The following is a 14910-nucleotide window of genomic DNA, read 5'->3' as shown; positions in this document are numbered from 1 at the left end:
TTCGACTGGACTGCTTCAGTGAGGCGTGACTTAGGTTGAGTCTCCTACTTGCTGAGTCTTTCATAAACAGAGACACAGAGAGAGACATACAGAAAAAGGTAGCTCTGCCATTTTTGATTCTGCCATGTGAGAGATGTCTCTAGGATTGCTAGCAGCTAAAGCTTAAGCATGAAGCTCCCAAGAGGCTGGGACCACTGAGCAGCTCACGGCTGAAGAGAGAAGCCCTGTGCCTGTTTGCCCAAAGCTGAGCTCTGGGAGATGGTAGATCCTGGAGGGGAAGGCAGGGACCTTGGCGGAGAACGGCCGCCATCTTGATTTGCCATTGGCAGGACCCAGGGATCAGCAGAGGCTGACTTTGGTGAAAAAGCATCTCTGCTGATGCCTTGATTTGGACATTTCATGGCCTCAGAACTGTGAACTTTAACCCTAAATAAAATTCCCATTATAAAAGCCAATCCATTTCTGGCACTTTGCATCAGTAGCCCTGTGGCAAACTAAGAGAGTGACATTTGTGTATACATGTCCAAAAAGCCTCACAGGCTGGTGAAGTCTGAATATTTCATTGTAGGGTTCCTTCCAGGATTTTCTGACTCTGAATGTACACACCAGTAAGCAAAGACTAATTATTTCCTCTAACAGGTAGAGTCAATTGGTATCTGGAAAATGGCAGTGATATTGTAGGAGGCCTAATGCATGGAACTGGGTGTGGATTCTGTTTCTTAGTGTCAGTGGGTACTGAAGAGCCTGAAATTAAAAACACCAAACAGGCTGCTTTAAAGATAAAGGTAAAACGCCATAGTCTGAATTGGTAGGGGGTGAAAACCACTGGGAATCAGGGGTAAAAACTTGATATGTCCTCAAGAATGTCACCATAGCACTGGAGCAGACATTTAAACTCTGGCTGGGGAACCACGGAGACACTGCAAAAATGCTGGTATCAGAAGTGAAATAATTACAGCGACAAGCACAATCGTAACAATAGTGTACATTTTCTGACAGTGTACTAGGTGTCTGGCATGGTGCTAAGCACTCTGCAGGCATTATCCTATTTAGGAAATTGAAGGAGGTTGATGGAGAATATGAGACTTGATGTTTGAGGTTCTATATGTCTTAAGGTATGTGGCACTTCACTAACAGTGGCTGAATGTTTGAGATTCTTGAGCAGGCTTTTGGGAGTGTTATCAGGCAGGAAAGGAAGGAAGGAAGGAGGGAGGGAGGGAGGGAGGAAGGAGGGAGGGAAGGAAGGAGGGAAGGAGGGAGGGCGAGAAGGAAGGAATGGTGGAAAGGTGGGAGGGAGGGAGGGAGGATGTAGGTTACTTATTAAGAGTGGAGACCCTATGATGGAATCTGGTATGGTTTTCTATGAACCTGCAGATATTGGGGTCTCCTTCCGTAGTACCAGCTGCCAGTCCAAGAGCAGGCTCCTAATTCCCACCAGCTGCTGACGCTAGGGACAGACAGCAGGAAATGCCTGTCCAAGTCAGGAAGGAGTGCTATGAGCAACTCAGGTAGCCACTGAACTGCCAAGAAGGCAAAGGCCTGACCTCAGCCCTAGGGTGTCTGAGAAGGCCTGTAGGTGACTTTTTGCCAGCCACGAGGGACAGTCTGCCAAGAAAAATATGTGGGGAGGGGTTCCCAGAAAACTTCCAAGTAAAATATCCTTGAATGGGCCATCAGCATAGAGGACAAGGTATATGTAAGAAAACAATGGATCAAGAAGATAACCTATCTCTGTTTTTCCCAAGGTAACAGGATTGTGGACCGTCAAGACAGGGTAAGTGGACTGGGACATGAACTGGCCCAGCCCTTACAATGGTAGTTTCTAGTCATGCAGAGATTCGAGGCTAGTAGAGTGGAGGTGGAAAGGAGCAAAGGAGAACTTGGTGTTGAAGTGGTGCAGGAGAGTGGGTCCCAGCAATTGTTAGATCACAGGCCTTCCATGACCTACACCTGATTCGCCTCCTTTCTCTAGCATTGGATGGATCAGGGTTATGTGATTTGACATTCAAGGTTTTATCCCTATCCACTTTGGACCTGTGAGTCCAAGCTTGAGTTTTCTGAAGGAAAGTAAGAGCAGGATGTGGATGGCAGTGGCCGTGTGCCCGGAATAAGGAGGTAGAGCCAGAAGAGGCTGGGTGGATAGGAACCCTCTCTTATTGATTCAAAGTATTGGCTGCACAGTGTGGGCAGCAGGCTACCACAGAGAGCTGGAAGTTCTCCCCAAACACCCCTGCAAACTGCAGCCTACAGAAGATCGGTGGAAAAGAGCCAAAGGTCTCTACTCTTCAGCTTGTCCCAACTATATCCTCAAGAAGAAACTTAGACATCTTAGAGAGTGGTGAGGGTTTAGCTCGGTGGTTGAGCACTTGCTTCACATGTTCTAGGTCCTGGGTTTAACCCCTAGGCCATACTAAAAAAAAATACAAAGAAATTTTAGAGAGTTCCACTGGTGGGTGTAAAGAGAGGCTGAGGAGAAAGTAATTCTCTGATTAAGATCAATTTTTCAGGAGGAGATGTGGTTCAGTGGTTGAGTGCTGGCTTCCCACATGTGAGATCCTGGGTTCAATCCCCAGTCCCCAGTACTCAAAAAAAAAAAAAAAAAAAATCAAATTTACCCTTTCTGTGAGTGGGACGTAAACGGTCTTCAGGGAAAACAGAATAAAAGAGAGTTTCATTAGTTCTCTCCTTTAGGGAAAAGTTTGCAAAGATTGTATAGCACGAGATCACCTTGAAGAACTGTTGATTAATAATTGTCTGAGTCTTGGAGTTTCATGTTCTATATGCTTCCTTATCATGGCAGTGAGGGGGGAAATGAGTAAAATTTCAGACCTACGTAGATTTTAGTGCTGTGAGTAGATGAACTAAACCAAACCAGTTTATACAATCCTTGCCCCAGACTCCCTGCTGAGAGTCCAGTGGTTTCCAGTATATTAGAGAGGCCTGTTAGCACCCTGTCACTGAAGGGAACAGAAAGAGACCATGAAATAATCTTCATATAATTTCAATTGCAGAAATTTGGACGTGAGATGCTTTGTCTCTAGACCCAGATGTTATTAACAAATATGCTTTTAAAAAAACATTTAAAGCCATAAAATGTTTAAAAAATAATAAAAGATGATGGAGTGATTCTAGACTGGTATTTCCCAAACATTGTCCCATACTACCACCTTCAACATTTTTGCCGTATCCTTGTACTGGCTATGCTACAACTTATTTAATTCCTTTCTCTAAATTGATATGCATTTGAAACTTACATATGCCCGTTTAAATTAGAAATTTTACAGCTTTACTGGAAAAAGTAAACCAATAGCAGATTTCATAAATAGAAGGAAACAATAAAAACAAGTATTTATGTAATTAAAATAAAAAACAATGTAATAAAACTCTGGGCTAGACTATGTACAGCAGGGGATGCATAAAGAGATTGAGAGGTGAAGAATTTTGCTGTTGTCTGTTTTTTGTTTATTATTTTGTTTATTATTACTGAAATAATGAAAATGCTCTAATAATGATTGAAGTGACGAATGTACAACTATGTGATTATACCAAATACCACTGATTGTACACTTTGGATGAATTGTATGCTTTATTAACATGCATCAATAAAATGGATTTATTTAAAAAAAACAAAACAAAAAGCAACTCTGGCTAGATACTATTACACGCCAAAGGCTCTCAGCCTGAGGCTGTGCTCTCTTTTAAAAGGGGGATTAGCAAAGGATAGGCATGCCACATGGGATGGAAACTCTCCCTGAAGTCCTCAGCAGGCCTGAGAGACCTGGAAAGCGAATAACTCTCCCCTTCGTGATTCGCTGTCATCTAATAGCCATGTCTGGGCTCCACTAATAATCCTCTCCGGAGCCACTTAGACCCAAATCACCGGATGTGTGCTGCGAACTTCGGGAAACACTGCTTGGGGCTCTCCTAAGACGATGGAAGCCTCACCCACCCTGGACGTGGTAGAAATAAAATGGGGAATCAGAGAAAAGATGGTATTAACAGGGTCTCAACAACAGATTAGGAAAATAGAGAAGCAAAAACAAAGCAGGTGCAAAAGATGCACAAAAATAAGGCAAAGCAAAGAAATTGAGAGGACGAACTTATGTTAGAAAGTAAACAAAGACAATCAACAAAAGGAAGAAGCAAAGCTAATTAAAGACAGGAAGTGGAGGCAGCGGACTTGGCCCAGTGGTTAGGGCGTCCGTCTACCACATGGGAGGTCTTCGGTTCAAACCCTGGGCCTCCTGACCCGTGTGGAGCTGGCCCATGCTCAGTGCTGATGCACGCAAGGAGTGCCCTGCCACGCAGGGGTGTTCCCTGCGTAGGGGAGCCCCACGCGCAAGGAGTGCGCCCCGTAAGGAGAGCCGCCCGGCGCAAAAGAAAGTGCAGCCTGCCCAGGAATGGCACCGCACACATGGAGAGCTGACACAAGATGATGCAGCAAAAAGAAACACAAATTCCCATGCTGCTGACAACAACAGCAGATAAAGAAACAAGATACAGTGAATAGACACAATCTCACCCAGTCAAGATAAACATGAACAGACATGCAGAAAGTTATTCAGGTAAACACGTGGGTTAATCTGTAGGCCACAAATGAATCACCTGTTACCCAAATGACCTTTGTTCTTGAGGAGGAGTGCAGGAGGGACAGAAGAGATGGCCAAATCCTCTGTTTGCACACCATTCGATCATCCCAGGACTGAGCTAATTTACCTGGCTGAAGCAACAGGGCCAACTGGAGAGTTAGATATTTCAGCCACTTTCAAACAAACACATCCTTCATTTTCCCCTGGAGGGGGGCGGGGTAGGGAATTTCTCCAGCTGACTTCCACGTTTGAGATAGCTGTTTCGCATGTAGGCACTGAAGTGTTCATCACTTAATTTGTTTTTCCAAGAAGTGATAAAATGTAATTTATAACTGGTAGGTTTAGTGGTCAGAGTGTGATAAAATTCCAAACCCAAAGCTTTGGCATTCAATACCTTTAGCTATTCCACTACATCATCTAGTTTACAGTAAAGCAAAGATGGGCCACCGGGGGCTCCTGTTGTTGCCGGTTATGCCTCAGAAACTACTTCCTAATGATTGGAGTAGGGTGAAAAAGTAGAAGAGCAATAAAACTCAAGGCAAAAGCCGTGTTTAGATCACATCAGAAGCTACACATAAGCTAATTGACATAAAATTGGGTTTTGCTGCTTTAAAAATTCTATAATCTAAGTCACCAAGGCACCAACAGTGACTTGGACGTTATAAACATTGTTAAAAGACAAATCAGAGTCAAGCCTGCAGATTACAGCATCTTATTGGGACATACAAATTTTGCTATAGCAAGGAAGCCAAATCACTTGCAAAAATGAAAGCAGCTTCTAGCTTCTAGGGATGGCAAGTACTTTTTATAGACATTAAAAAGAAAGCAGTTTGACTCCTATTGTTCGGATGAGGGTTTGTTCAACTTATAGGGGTGGGTTTAGGGCTGGTGGGTTCTATTTGTATCGGTCAAACTTAATGAACTTCAGGCTTGATTGGCTACCTGGGCCGACCACTTTGGTGGGGGATTTCAAATTGCAAAAGATATCAAGAAGGAACTTAAGAGGAAGTTCAAAGAGGAAGTAGGGTGTAGGATTTTGGGCTTTTAGAAATCCCCAGGGCTTTCTCTATAACATTTTACCAACATAAATATGTAATAAACAAATGAAGTTTTTTTTTAAAGCTGCAAACTGGTGTTTCTGAAACACTATTCCAAATGTGGTTTTCTGAATTTTGTAAGTTCCATCCAATTTTGGTTTGCACTCACATTGACGGAATCAGGTGGGAACTATAGTTATAAGAACCTCCTAGATTTTAATGTAAAAAATGTTTATGGGGAGTGGATGTAGGTCAGGTGGTTGAGTGCCTGCTTCCCATGTACGAGGTCCTGGGTTGAATAACTGGTACTGTTATAGAATTTTGAGAGAGGTTCAATTATTTGCGTATAGAGAGGCCAGGACTCAGGAATGATTTTGAGAAGGAAAAATGGTTTATTGACGGCCGGCCGGACTCGGGAGCTTTCGTTTGAATCCCGAGCCCTGAATAAGATTTTCAAATGTCTTTTATACAGAGAGGAAAGGTCAAATGGTCCCTTTGTTTCAGTTCTCAATAGGCTTGAATTAGCATATATATATCTTCCACATCTTAGGTAAGCTTTTAGCATGGACTTCAGACATTCTAGATAAGCTTTTAACATATTTTGTTTGCATTTCCCCTAAATACTTAAAGTTTATAGACCTTGCATTGTTAAACTGTTTCCTAGGACTGGAGTTGTTGCCATTGTCACTAAGGGCAGGACTGCAGCCTCTTACCATTCCACACCCACAAGTCAAACAGCTTAGGTTATCTCTGAAGAGAGAAAGAGCCTCCCACCCATAACCCACATCAGTACCTCCTAAAAAAGATGTTTAAATAATACTTTACATTCATATAGTGCATTATTGTCTATAAACTATTTTCAAATTTTTATTTGTCCCCAGTGATCTTCACCATGACCCTGTGAGGCAGGTAGACTTTACAGGGAGTCAACAGGCTCAGCAGGACCAGATGACCTGCTCCAGCCCACAAGCCAGCACACGAGGTGGCTGCTGAAGGTGGAGACGAGCTGAGGCTGCGTGCTGGGGTGGAGAGGCTGGCTGTCTCCTGAGAGGTCTCCGCGTGACTCTCCTCCACTAGTCGCCAGGTTGCAGGATCCATTCCCAGCTTGTCAGGGTCCCACAAATCGGCTCTCCAAGGCTACCAACGCATCCTGGCCAAAGCCCTAAGGGACGAGGCCTTAACCGGAAGGCCAGTCTATTTACTGCGGGAAGCATTCCTGCCACGCAGCCCGATAGAAGGCAGTGTCCACACAGCCAGGGAACTCTCCCCCCGCGGGCGGGACTACGTGGGATGACCGCCTACACCGGGGCTGGACTGGCAGGGTGAACCGAGGTGGCGGAGGCAGGCGTGGAGGGGGGGGGGGATGCAGACCCTTTCGTGCCCAAGGGCAGGTAAGCGCAGTGAGAGGGGGAAAGCCCCACACCCACCCGGCACCCTGAGGGAGCCCGCGAGACCCCGGCCAGAGGACCCCGTGTGGAACGCTAGGACGGGATTCCATTCGGAGTCCAGGCAGATCCCGGGATCCCTCAAAAGGCCTCCCCATTGGCCCCTGAGAACTGACAGCTGGGGCAACCAATCAGAGCAGCAAACAACCGGGCCCCTCCCACCATCATGGAGGGCGGAGGGAGGATGGGCCTTAAAGAGGCCCGTAGGCCCGCGCGTTACACCGCAGCCCCCGTCCCCGGCCTTGCCTGTGTGCTTTTCTCGTTTTCTTGTCTCTTGATAAACATTTTACTCCCTTGCCTACCCTATGGCGTGTCCTTAAATCCCTTTAAGTGACATAAGCCAAGAACCTGGAAGCCCAGAGGCCCCCTCGCCCCCATCACCTCTCTTTTGCATTATCACCAGTACTTTTTATCATCATCTGTCCCATCGTATGACGGAGGAAATTTAGACACAGAGATTAATTAACTTGCCCGCAGTCACACCACTAGTTAAGAGATGGTATTCAAGCCCAGGTCTGTCTGCTTCCAAGAGCCTTGGGCCTCCCGGGAAAACAGGGTGGTGTCTGGGCGATGGGGCAGGTGGAGGAGGTGGAGGAGGAGGTGGGGCAGGTGGAGGAGGTGGAGGAGGAGGTGGGGGAGGAGGTGGCAGGGCAGGTGGAGGAGGTGGCGGGACAGGTGGAGGAGGTGGTGGGGCAGGTGGAGGAGGTGGCGGGGCAGGTAGAGGAGGTGGCAGGGCAGGTGGAGGAGGTGGAGGAGGAGGTGGGGCAGGTGGTAGAGGAGGTGGTGGAGGAGGTGGCGGGGCAGGTGGAGGAGGTGGAGGAGGAGGTGGCGGGGCAGGTGGAGGAGGTGGCGGGGCAGGTGGAGGAGGTGGTGGGGCAGGTGGAGGAGGTGGCGGGGCAGGTGGTGGGGCAGGTGGTGGAGGAGGTGGTGGGGCAGGTGGAGGATGTGGGAAGAAGAAGGGGTGAGGAGAACAGAGGAGGGGCAAGAGGAGGAGTGGGTGGGAGAGAGGACAGAAGAGGAGGTGAGGAGGAGTGACAGGGGAGGAGCAGCAGTGGGAGGATGGGGGAGGGAGAAGGAAGAGAGAAAGAAAGGGGGTCAAGAAAGAAAGGAATGGGAAGAGGAGAAGTGGAGGAGAAAGAGGGCCGAGCTATAGCTTCTGAGCAAGTCCTGATACCCGCTAGGGCCACAGCATGGTAACTGAGGTGGGAGGGGTTCAGGCAGAGCAGGGCGGGTGCTGCCTTCCTGGGTCAGCACCCTGGGACCGAGGTGACGCAGAGAGCTGGCGACAGAGCCAGAGGCAGGCATGGCAGCAGCTAGTGCCAGTGCACAGAGCCTTCCTTTTCCATTTGTGGTTAGGCTAATCTGCCTAAATTTGGGGATTTTCAGAAAAGCCAATTAAAAGAAGCCAATTCTAACCCATACCATTTATTTATTTCTCTTCCCTTCAGTACCCCCCCCCCATTGTTTTCTTTCTTGGGTCCATTCGCTGTGTGTTCCTCTGTGTCCACTTGCATTCTCGGTGGCACTGGTAATCTGTGAATCTCTTTTTGTTGCATCATCTTGCTGTGTCAATTCTCCATGTGTGTGGCACCACTCTTGGGCAGGCTGCGCTTTTTTCTGAGCGGGGCAGCTCTCCTTGCGGGGTGTACTCCCTGCGTATGGGACACCTCTATGCGGGGCTCGTCCCTGTGTGGCATGTCCCTGCGTGGCACGGCACTCCTTACACGTGGTAGCACTGCACGTGGGCCAGCTCTCCACATGGGTCAGGAGGCCCTGGGTTCAGAGTATGAACCTCTTATATGGTAAGCGGACACTCTATCAGTTGAGCCGTATCTGCTTCCTGCCCATATCATTTAGACAAGGCTGTACAGTATCGTTGGATCACTAATTTAGACTTCTGGCCTCACTGGTTATTTTCTAGCTTGAACACATCAGTACTTAAATTCTGAGTCTTGGTTTCCTCATCTGTAAAATGGAACTAAGACTACTTGCCCTGCTTTCCTTATAATTCCTAAATTTTTTTGTGTGCATGTGCCATGGCTATGCTCATTGTTCTCTTCTCTCACATGCACCACTGCTTTTCTTTTGACAAATCAATTTTATTGATACATATATTAATAAAACATACAATTCACCTAAAGTATACAATCAGTGATATTTGGTATAATCACGATTGTGCATTCATTTAATCCTTATAACAAACAATCTTGGGACTTGAATTATGATTATACTAATTTCTTTATACTAATTTTTATAAATATTAAAATGAGGCTTAGAAACTTTGACTCTAAGGGTAACAGCCCCCTCCTCTTTTTTAAAAAATCCCAGCTCATGGGGCCAGTGGAATCTCATGAGAAATAAAACATTTGTTTGACTTCACTTCTAGTTATTACTTCTTCAGATGGTATTCTCACAGTTGAGGTAGAGACAAAGGCTACCTGCTCTGAATTACATCAGGAAAAGAAATAAATAAATAAATAAATATTCTCACATTGTAGGGTGGGGGCATGTAAGCTTATAAGGAGTCGAGATGGTTACTGTTTAAAAAAATACAAAAAACTCCACATTAAAGGTCAGCTGACTCTGGGAGTCACCCTGACCTTTATTTATTTAATAGGATGCTTCCTTCAAAGTCCAAAGCCTTTAAATGATTCCTTCTGAAATGCAGCCTTCTCTCCAGCGGCTTTTCTATAATGCACTTGGCCTGCCAGGCAAAATGTGGCTCAGGACCTGGATTTAAAGTTTTCCAAAAGTGTTCTGAAATTCTTTATTAAAGGCCGACATAAATATGCTATTACTATCAATTAATTTGATAAACATTAATAGGGTACCCTAATCTCTTCTTTCAAAATTTTATACCTTCTACTTTATTTTTAAAGTTTTAAATATATCACTTCTTCAGCACTCTGTAAGTTTTAATTATCAAAGCAGCTGCATCAGTTTTTACCATAAGCCGAATGACCTTATTTTGTAATGGAAACAAAACCCAAACTTGGTCCCAGCAGTAGGCAGTTAATAGGTCATCCTGCAAATATTTATGTATATACTTTTGGGACAGAGAAGAATTTCAAATAGGGTAAGGCAAACTTATGGACTCACTTATCTATAACTACTTTAGGCAAATTTGGATTTACTTCAATTGGGGACTGCATCCTGGCTAAAAAAGGCTTATTTTTATGAAAATTTGAAAAAAAAACAAAAACCTGTCATTAAACAATTTGGAGAATAGTAAATTCAGCAATTAATTTTAGTATATCTGTAGGTAAACAAAAACAATCAAGTTTTTTTCATTTTAGCATGAAGGTAGTTTCGTTGTGGGACTAGAGAAACACCTGGTGTTTCATAATTATATTTACACACCTGGCATAAGAAAATATTCCTCCCAAGTAAAAGAAAGAAACTAGGCCAGAAATAGATGGGTATTGTATAGAGGTGGGCATAAGTGTAGGAGAGGGTGAGGGGTACTCTTATTACCTCTCGGATTTAGCAAAAGCATTATCAACCTATCTCCCAGCTCACTTTGCAGCTGTGAGGTTTTTTAGGAGAAAAAAGAAACCTGTGGTTAAAATCTTACCCTCTGCATCCCTATTCCCACCCCCACCATCCTCATCCTTAAAAGAAAACAGGTTACCAATGTCTTTGCCATGATTTTTTCTTACATGGTCTTGTTTTTTTTGTTTTTTGTTTTCCCCTATGAAATAGGTAAATCAGGAAAAGGACTTGGCCATAGCTTACTGTTTCAGTCGCTACCTTAAGGCCAGATGGAGTCCAAGAGTCTCAGAATCCAGCCAGTTGCCACAAATGCCATTTTAAAAGCAACTTCTCTTCACTGCTAACCTTATAGAGAAAATCATAAATGGGAAATACAGTGGTATTTTATTCTGTTTCATCCTGCTCACTCTAGGAAATAGAACCAAGGGAATGTGTGATTGGAGTGCAACGTGAGTTTTCTTAGCAAATAAACATTGCACTTGCAGAATCAGTACAAAATAGTATTAAAACATTGAATAAATGATCATTCTTTATCTTCCTATCTGTAAGGCGAGGGGAGAGTGGGGTTAAGGGATGACAGGACAGGCCTCTTTTTTTTTTTTTTTTAATGGGACTATATATATTTTTTGAGGTCCTGGGGCTGGGGAATGAATCCAGGGACCTTGTATGTGGGAAGGTGGCACTTAACCACTGAACCACATAGGTTCCCCTGTGTTGGTTATTTTTGTTTCTTTGCTTGTTTTTGCTTTTAGGAGGCACTGGGAATTGAACCTAGGACCTCCCATATGGGAGGCAGGCACTCAGTTGTTTGAGCCACATCTGCACCCCATCATTTTGTTTTTATCCCCTCCTTGTGGCTTTTTGCTTGCTGTCTGCTCTCTGTGTTCATTTGCTGTGCATTTTTCTGTGTCTGTATTTATTTATTTTATTTCCCCTCCCCCCTTGTGACTTGCTTGCTGTCTGCTCTCTGTTTCCATTTGCTGTGCACTCTTCTGTGTTTTTCTTTTTTTTTTTTTTTGCTTGTCTCCTTTTTGTTGTGTCACCGTGCTGAGTCGACTCTCCTCAGTGCTGGTGGGCTGGCAGTACTCTGTGGCTCTGGCGGGCCAGTTGTTGGAGATTTGGACCCAAAGGGTATTGGGAATGAAAGAAAGAGAAAAGGGAGAAGGAAACAAAGAGAAAGAACGAGAGAGCTGGGATCAGGGGGTCTGCAAGTAATGACTCCTCAGGCAACTTTATTGTTCACAAGGGGCTCTCTATACACCCCAGTCCACATGGGTAGAAGCAGCAACATGCAGTTAGCCATCAACATTACTCATAGTCTAAAGAATTAAAAAAATTTGATCTCAAGGTACAAAGTTTAAGTGTTCTATTTACTACACAAATGTTATCTGCTCATCTTTTCTTTCAGCCTTTCACAGCTTTCTCCTGTTTGCCCAGAACTCTTAATTACCACATTCCTTAGATTGCAAGCATAGCCATGGAGACAGCACATCTCTCCTTGAGAGGCCACTGTGCCTCAGTTTCCAACATCTCCCCCTTTTTGTTTCTGTCGAGGTGACCATGCCTGTCTTAGGTTGCCCTCCTCTGAGAGTCTTACCCGTCATTGACTACCGGCCAAGCTCTTGGACTTGGGGAAATTATTGAAGTGCTTTTGCTAGCACCAGATAATTCGCATGTCCCATGGCTGTTACGCTTTGCAATTTTCTTCGAAAGCACTGTCCCGCACAGGCGAGAATCATGAGCAACAGAACAAATATGATTAACCCTATTCCTAAAGCTGACAGGAAAAGGTGATAAAAATTGCACAGCCTCCAGATCCCCTTGTCGAGATCCTTGCAATAAGCAGCGCATCAAGGGTGTTTGAGGAGTGGGGTTGGAAACAACTGTCTTTTTAACACAGGGTATAGTGTCTGCCGTATCTGAAAAAATTTCAGGGGCTGAGGTTGAGGCAGCCACAAGCAGCGGCTCATCGGGTGCAGTAGGTTGGACTGGATATAAGCTAGGATAAGCACCTGGATGAGATATATGGAGATTGGATATTTCATTAGAGCAGACAGTTGTCCTTTTATCTATAAAAGAATTAGTACTGGGATTAGGCATAAAGCCAGGAGATTCTCCTCTACCTTTTGGTTCAGAATTTAGTTCTTTCAAATGGCCCTCCATTTTCTTTTTGTCTATGTGTTTCGAAAATAGAATAATTTCTTCTTCCTCATCTTCATCTGATTGTAAAGGATCTAAGATGGCAGCAATTTGCTGGCACAAAGTCCTCGCAGATAAAGGAATGGATTCCCCTTTCTGATATGCTCTTCATAAAGCTTTTGTTACACATTTCCACTGTTTTAAATTTAAGACATTACATCCCCGAGGCTGAGACTAACCACAATGCTTCTGTATTAAAGCAAACAGTTCTTTTAACTCACAACTTTTTACAGGCACCCCACTAGCTTTCAATAAGGTTTTTAACACTTGAGAATGTTCTTCCACACGTCCAGTTTGATTACCCATTACCCTGATGACTTCATGGAAAATGTTACTTACTTAAAAGAAGACTGGAGTCACTCTGCTTTGGATGTCACATGACCCTCGACGAGGTCTTTTTCGTGGTTCCCGATACTGATTTGGAAGACTCCTAACTTCTTCGGGCCCCACGTTGGGCACCAGATGTTGGAGATTTGGACCCGAAGGGTATCGGGAATGAAAGAAAGAGAAAAGGGAGAAGGAAACAAAGAGAAAGAATGAGAGCGCTGGGATCAGGGGGTCTGCAAGTAATGACTCCTCAGGAAACTTTATTGTTCACAAGGGGCTCTCTATATACCCCAGTCCACATGGGTAGAAGCAGCAACATGCAGTTAACCATCAACAGTACTCATAGTCTAAGGAATTTAAAAAATCTTATCTCAAGGTACAAAGATAAGTGTTCTATTTACTACACAAATGTTATCTGCTCATCTTTTCTTTCAGCCTTTCACAGCTTTCTCCTGTTTGCCTGGAACTCTTAATTACCACATTCCTTAGATTGCAAGCGTAGCCATGGAGACAGCACGTCTCTCCTTGAGAGGCCACTGTGCCTCAGTTTCCAACAGCCAGTTGCTCTCCACGGCATGCAGGCAAGCCTCCTTTCACAAGGAGGCCCCGGGACACGAACCCAGGACCTCCCATGTGGTAGACGGGAGCCCAACTGATTGAGCTACAGCCGCTTGCCATTCCCCATCATTTTTGAAAATAGCATTCAAATGTGTATAGGCTTTACAAACTGTAATTTTGTAATATCTTTTTTTTTTTTTAAGATTTATTTATTTCTCCCCACCCCCACTGTTCCCCCCGTTGTCTGCTTTCTATGTCCATTCTCTGTGTGTTCTTCTATGTCTGCTTGTATTTTCATTGGGCAGCTCCAGGAACCAATCCTGGGACCTTCCAGAGTGGGAGAGAGGTGATTACTCTCTTGTGCCACCTCGGCTCCCTGTTCTGCTGCATCTCTTACTGTCTCTCCTCTGTGTCCCTTGTTGCATCATCTTGCTTGCCAGCTCTCCGCATTGACTCTCCGTGTTGGCTGGCACTCCCACGTGGGCCGGCACTCTGCACGGGCCAGCTGCCTTCACCAGGAGGCCCTGAGCATCGAACCCTGGACCCCCCATATGGTAAGGAGCCCAACTGCTTGAGCCACATCCGTCTCCCAGAAGTATCTTTTAAAGCACATTTTAGCTGAGCTATGAGGAAACGCAGTTGTGATATTTTGAACTGTCCTCACTAAGGCTATTAGAACTCTCTGCCGTATTGGCTATCCTTTCTCTGCGATAGGAGGCCCAGAGCATCCTTCCTCTTAGCTGAGAGATCAGGAGAGGCTGGGTCTCAGGGTGAGAATGACACCACGTGTCCGTGCAATGGAAGCGGCAGGTTGCTACCATCTGTAATCCACAGAGAGAGAGAATACACCTCCTGCTGACCTGTTCCCCCTGCACCCCCACAAACTCCGGCTTCGGGTAATAGTCTCTTGAATCTGCCTGAGTAGCTGTGTCCCCTCGGTGAGGGAGCTCATGGGGCCTGCATGCCAAAGTAGGCAGAGAGAGGAGATCCCCCCGTGTAATCGTGCTGGGTCGTCGCTACAGTCTCTGCACTCAGGGAAGGGCCGGGGCCTGGCTCCCTGCACCCTAGCAGTCAATATCACACAGATTACTGGGCCAGAGAGAATTGCTGCTTAGCCCAGGGGTGAGCAGAGCTCAGCCTCAGGAACCCAGGCTCGAGATTGAGCTGGGAACTCAGGCTGGGGGCCAGACCTGCTCGGCCAGTGGTAGAGAAGGCTGGCCTCCTGGGAGGCCGTTCAGGGCAGTGGTGAGGGGTCCAGGCTTG

The sequence above is a fragment of the Dasypus novemcinctus genome, chromosome 9 (genome assembly GCF_030445035.2).
Source record: "Dasypus novemcinctus isolate mDasNov1 chromosome 9, mDasNov1.1.hap2, whole genome shotgun sequence".
Taxonomy (NCBI): domain Eukaryota; kingdom Metazoa; phylum Chordata; class Mammalia; order Cingulata; family Dasypodidae; genus Dasypus; species Dasypus novemcinctus.
The sequence above is the reverse complement of the archived record's forward strand: the minus strand, read 5'-3'. Positions refer to the sequence as shown.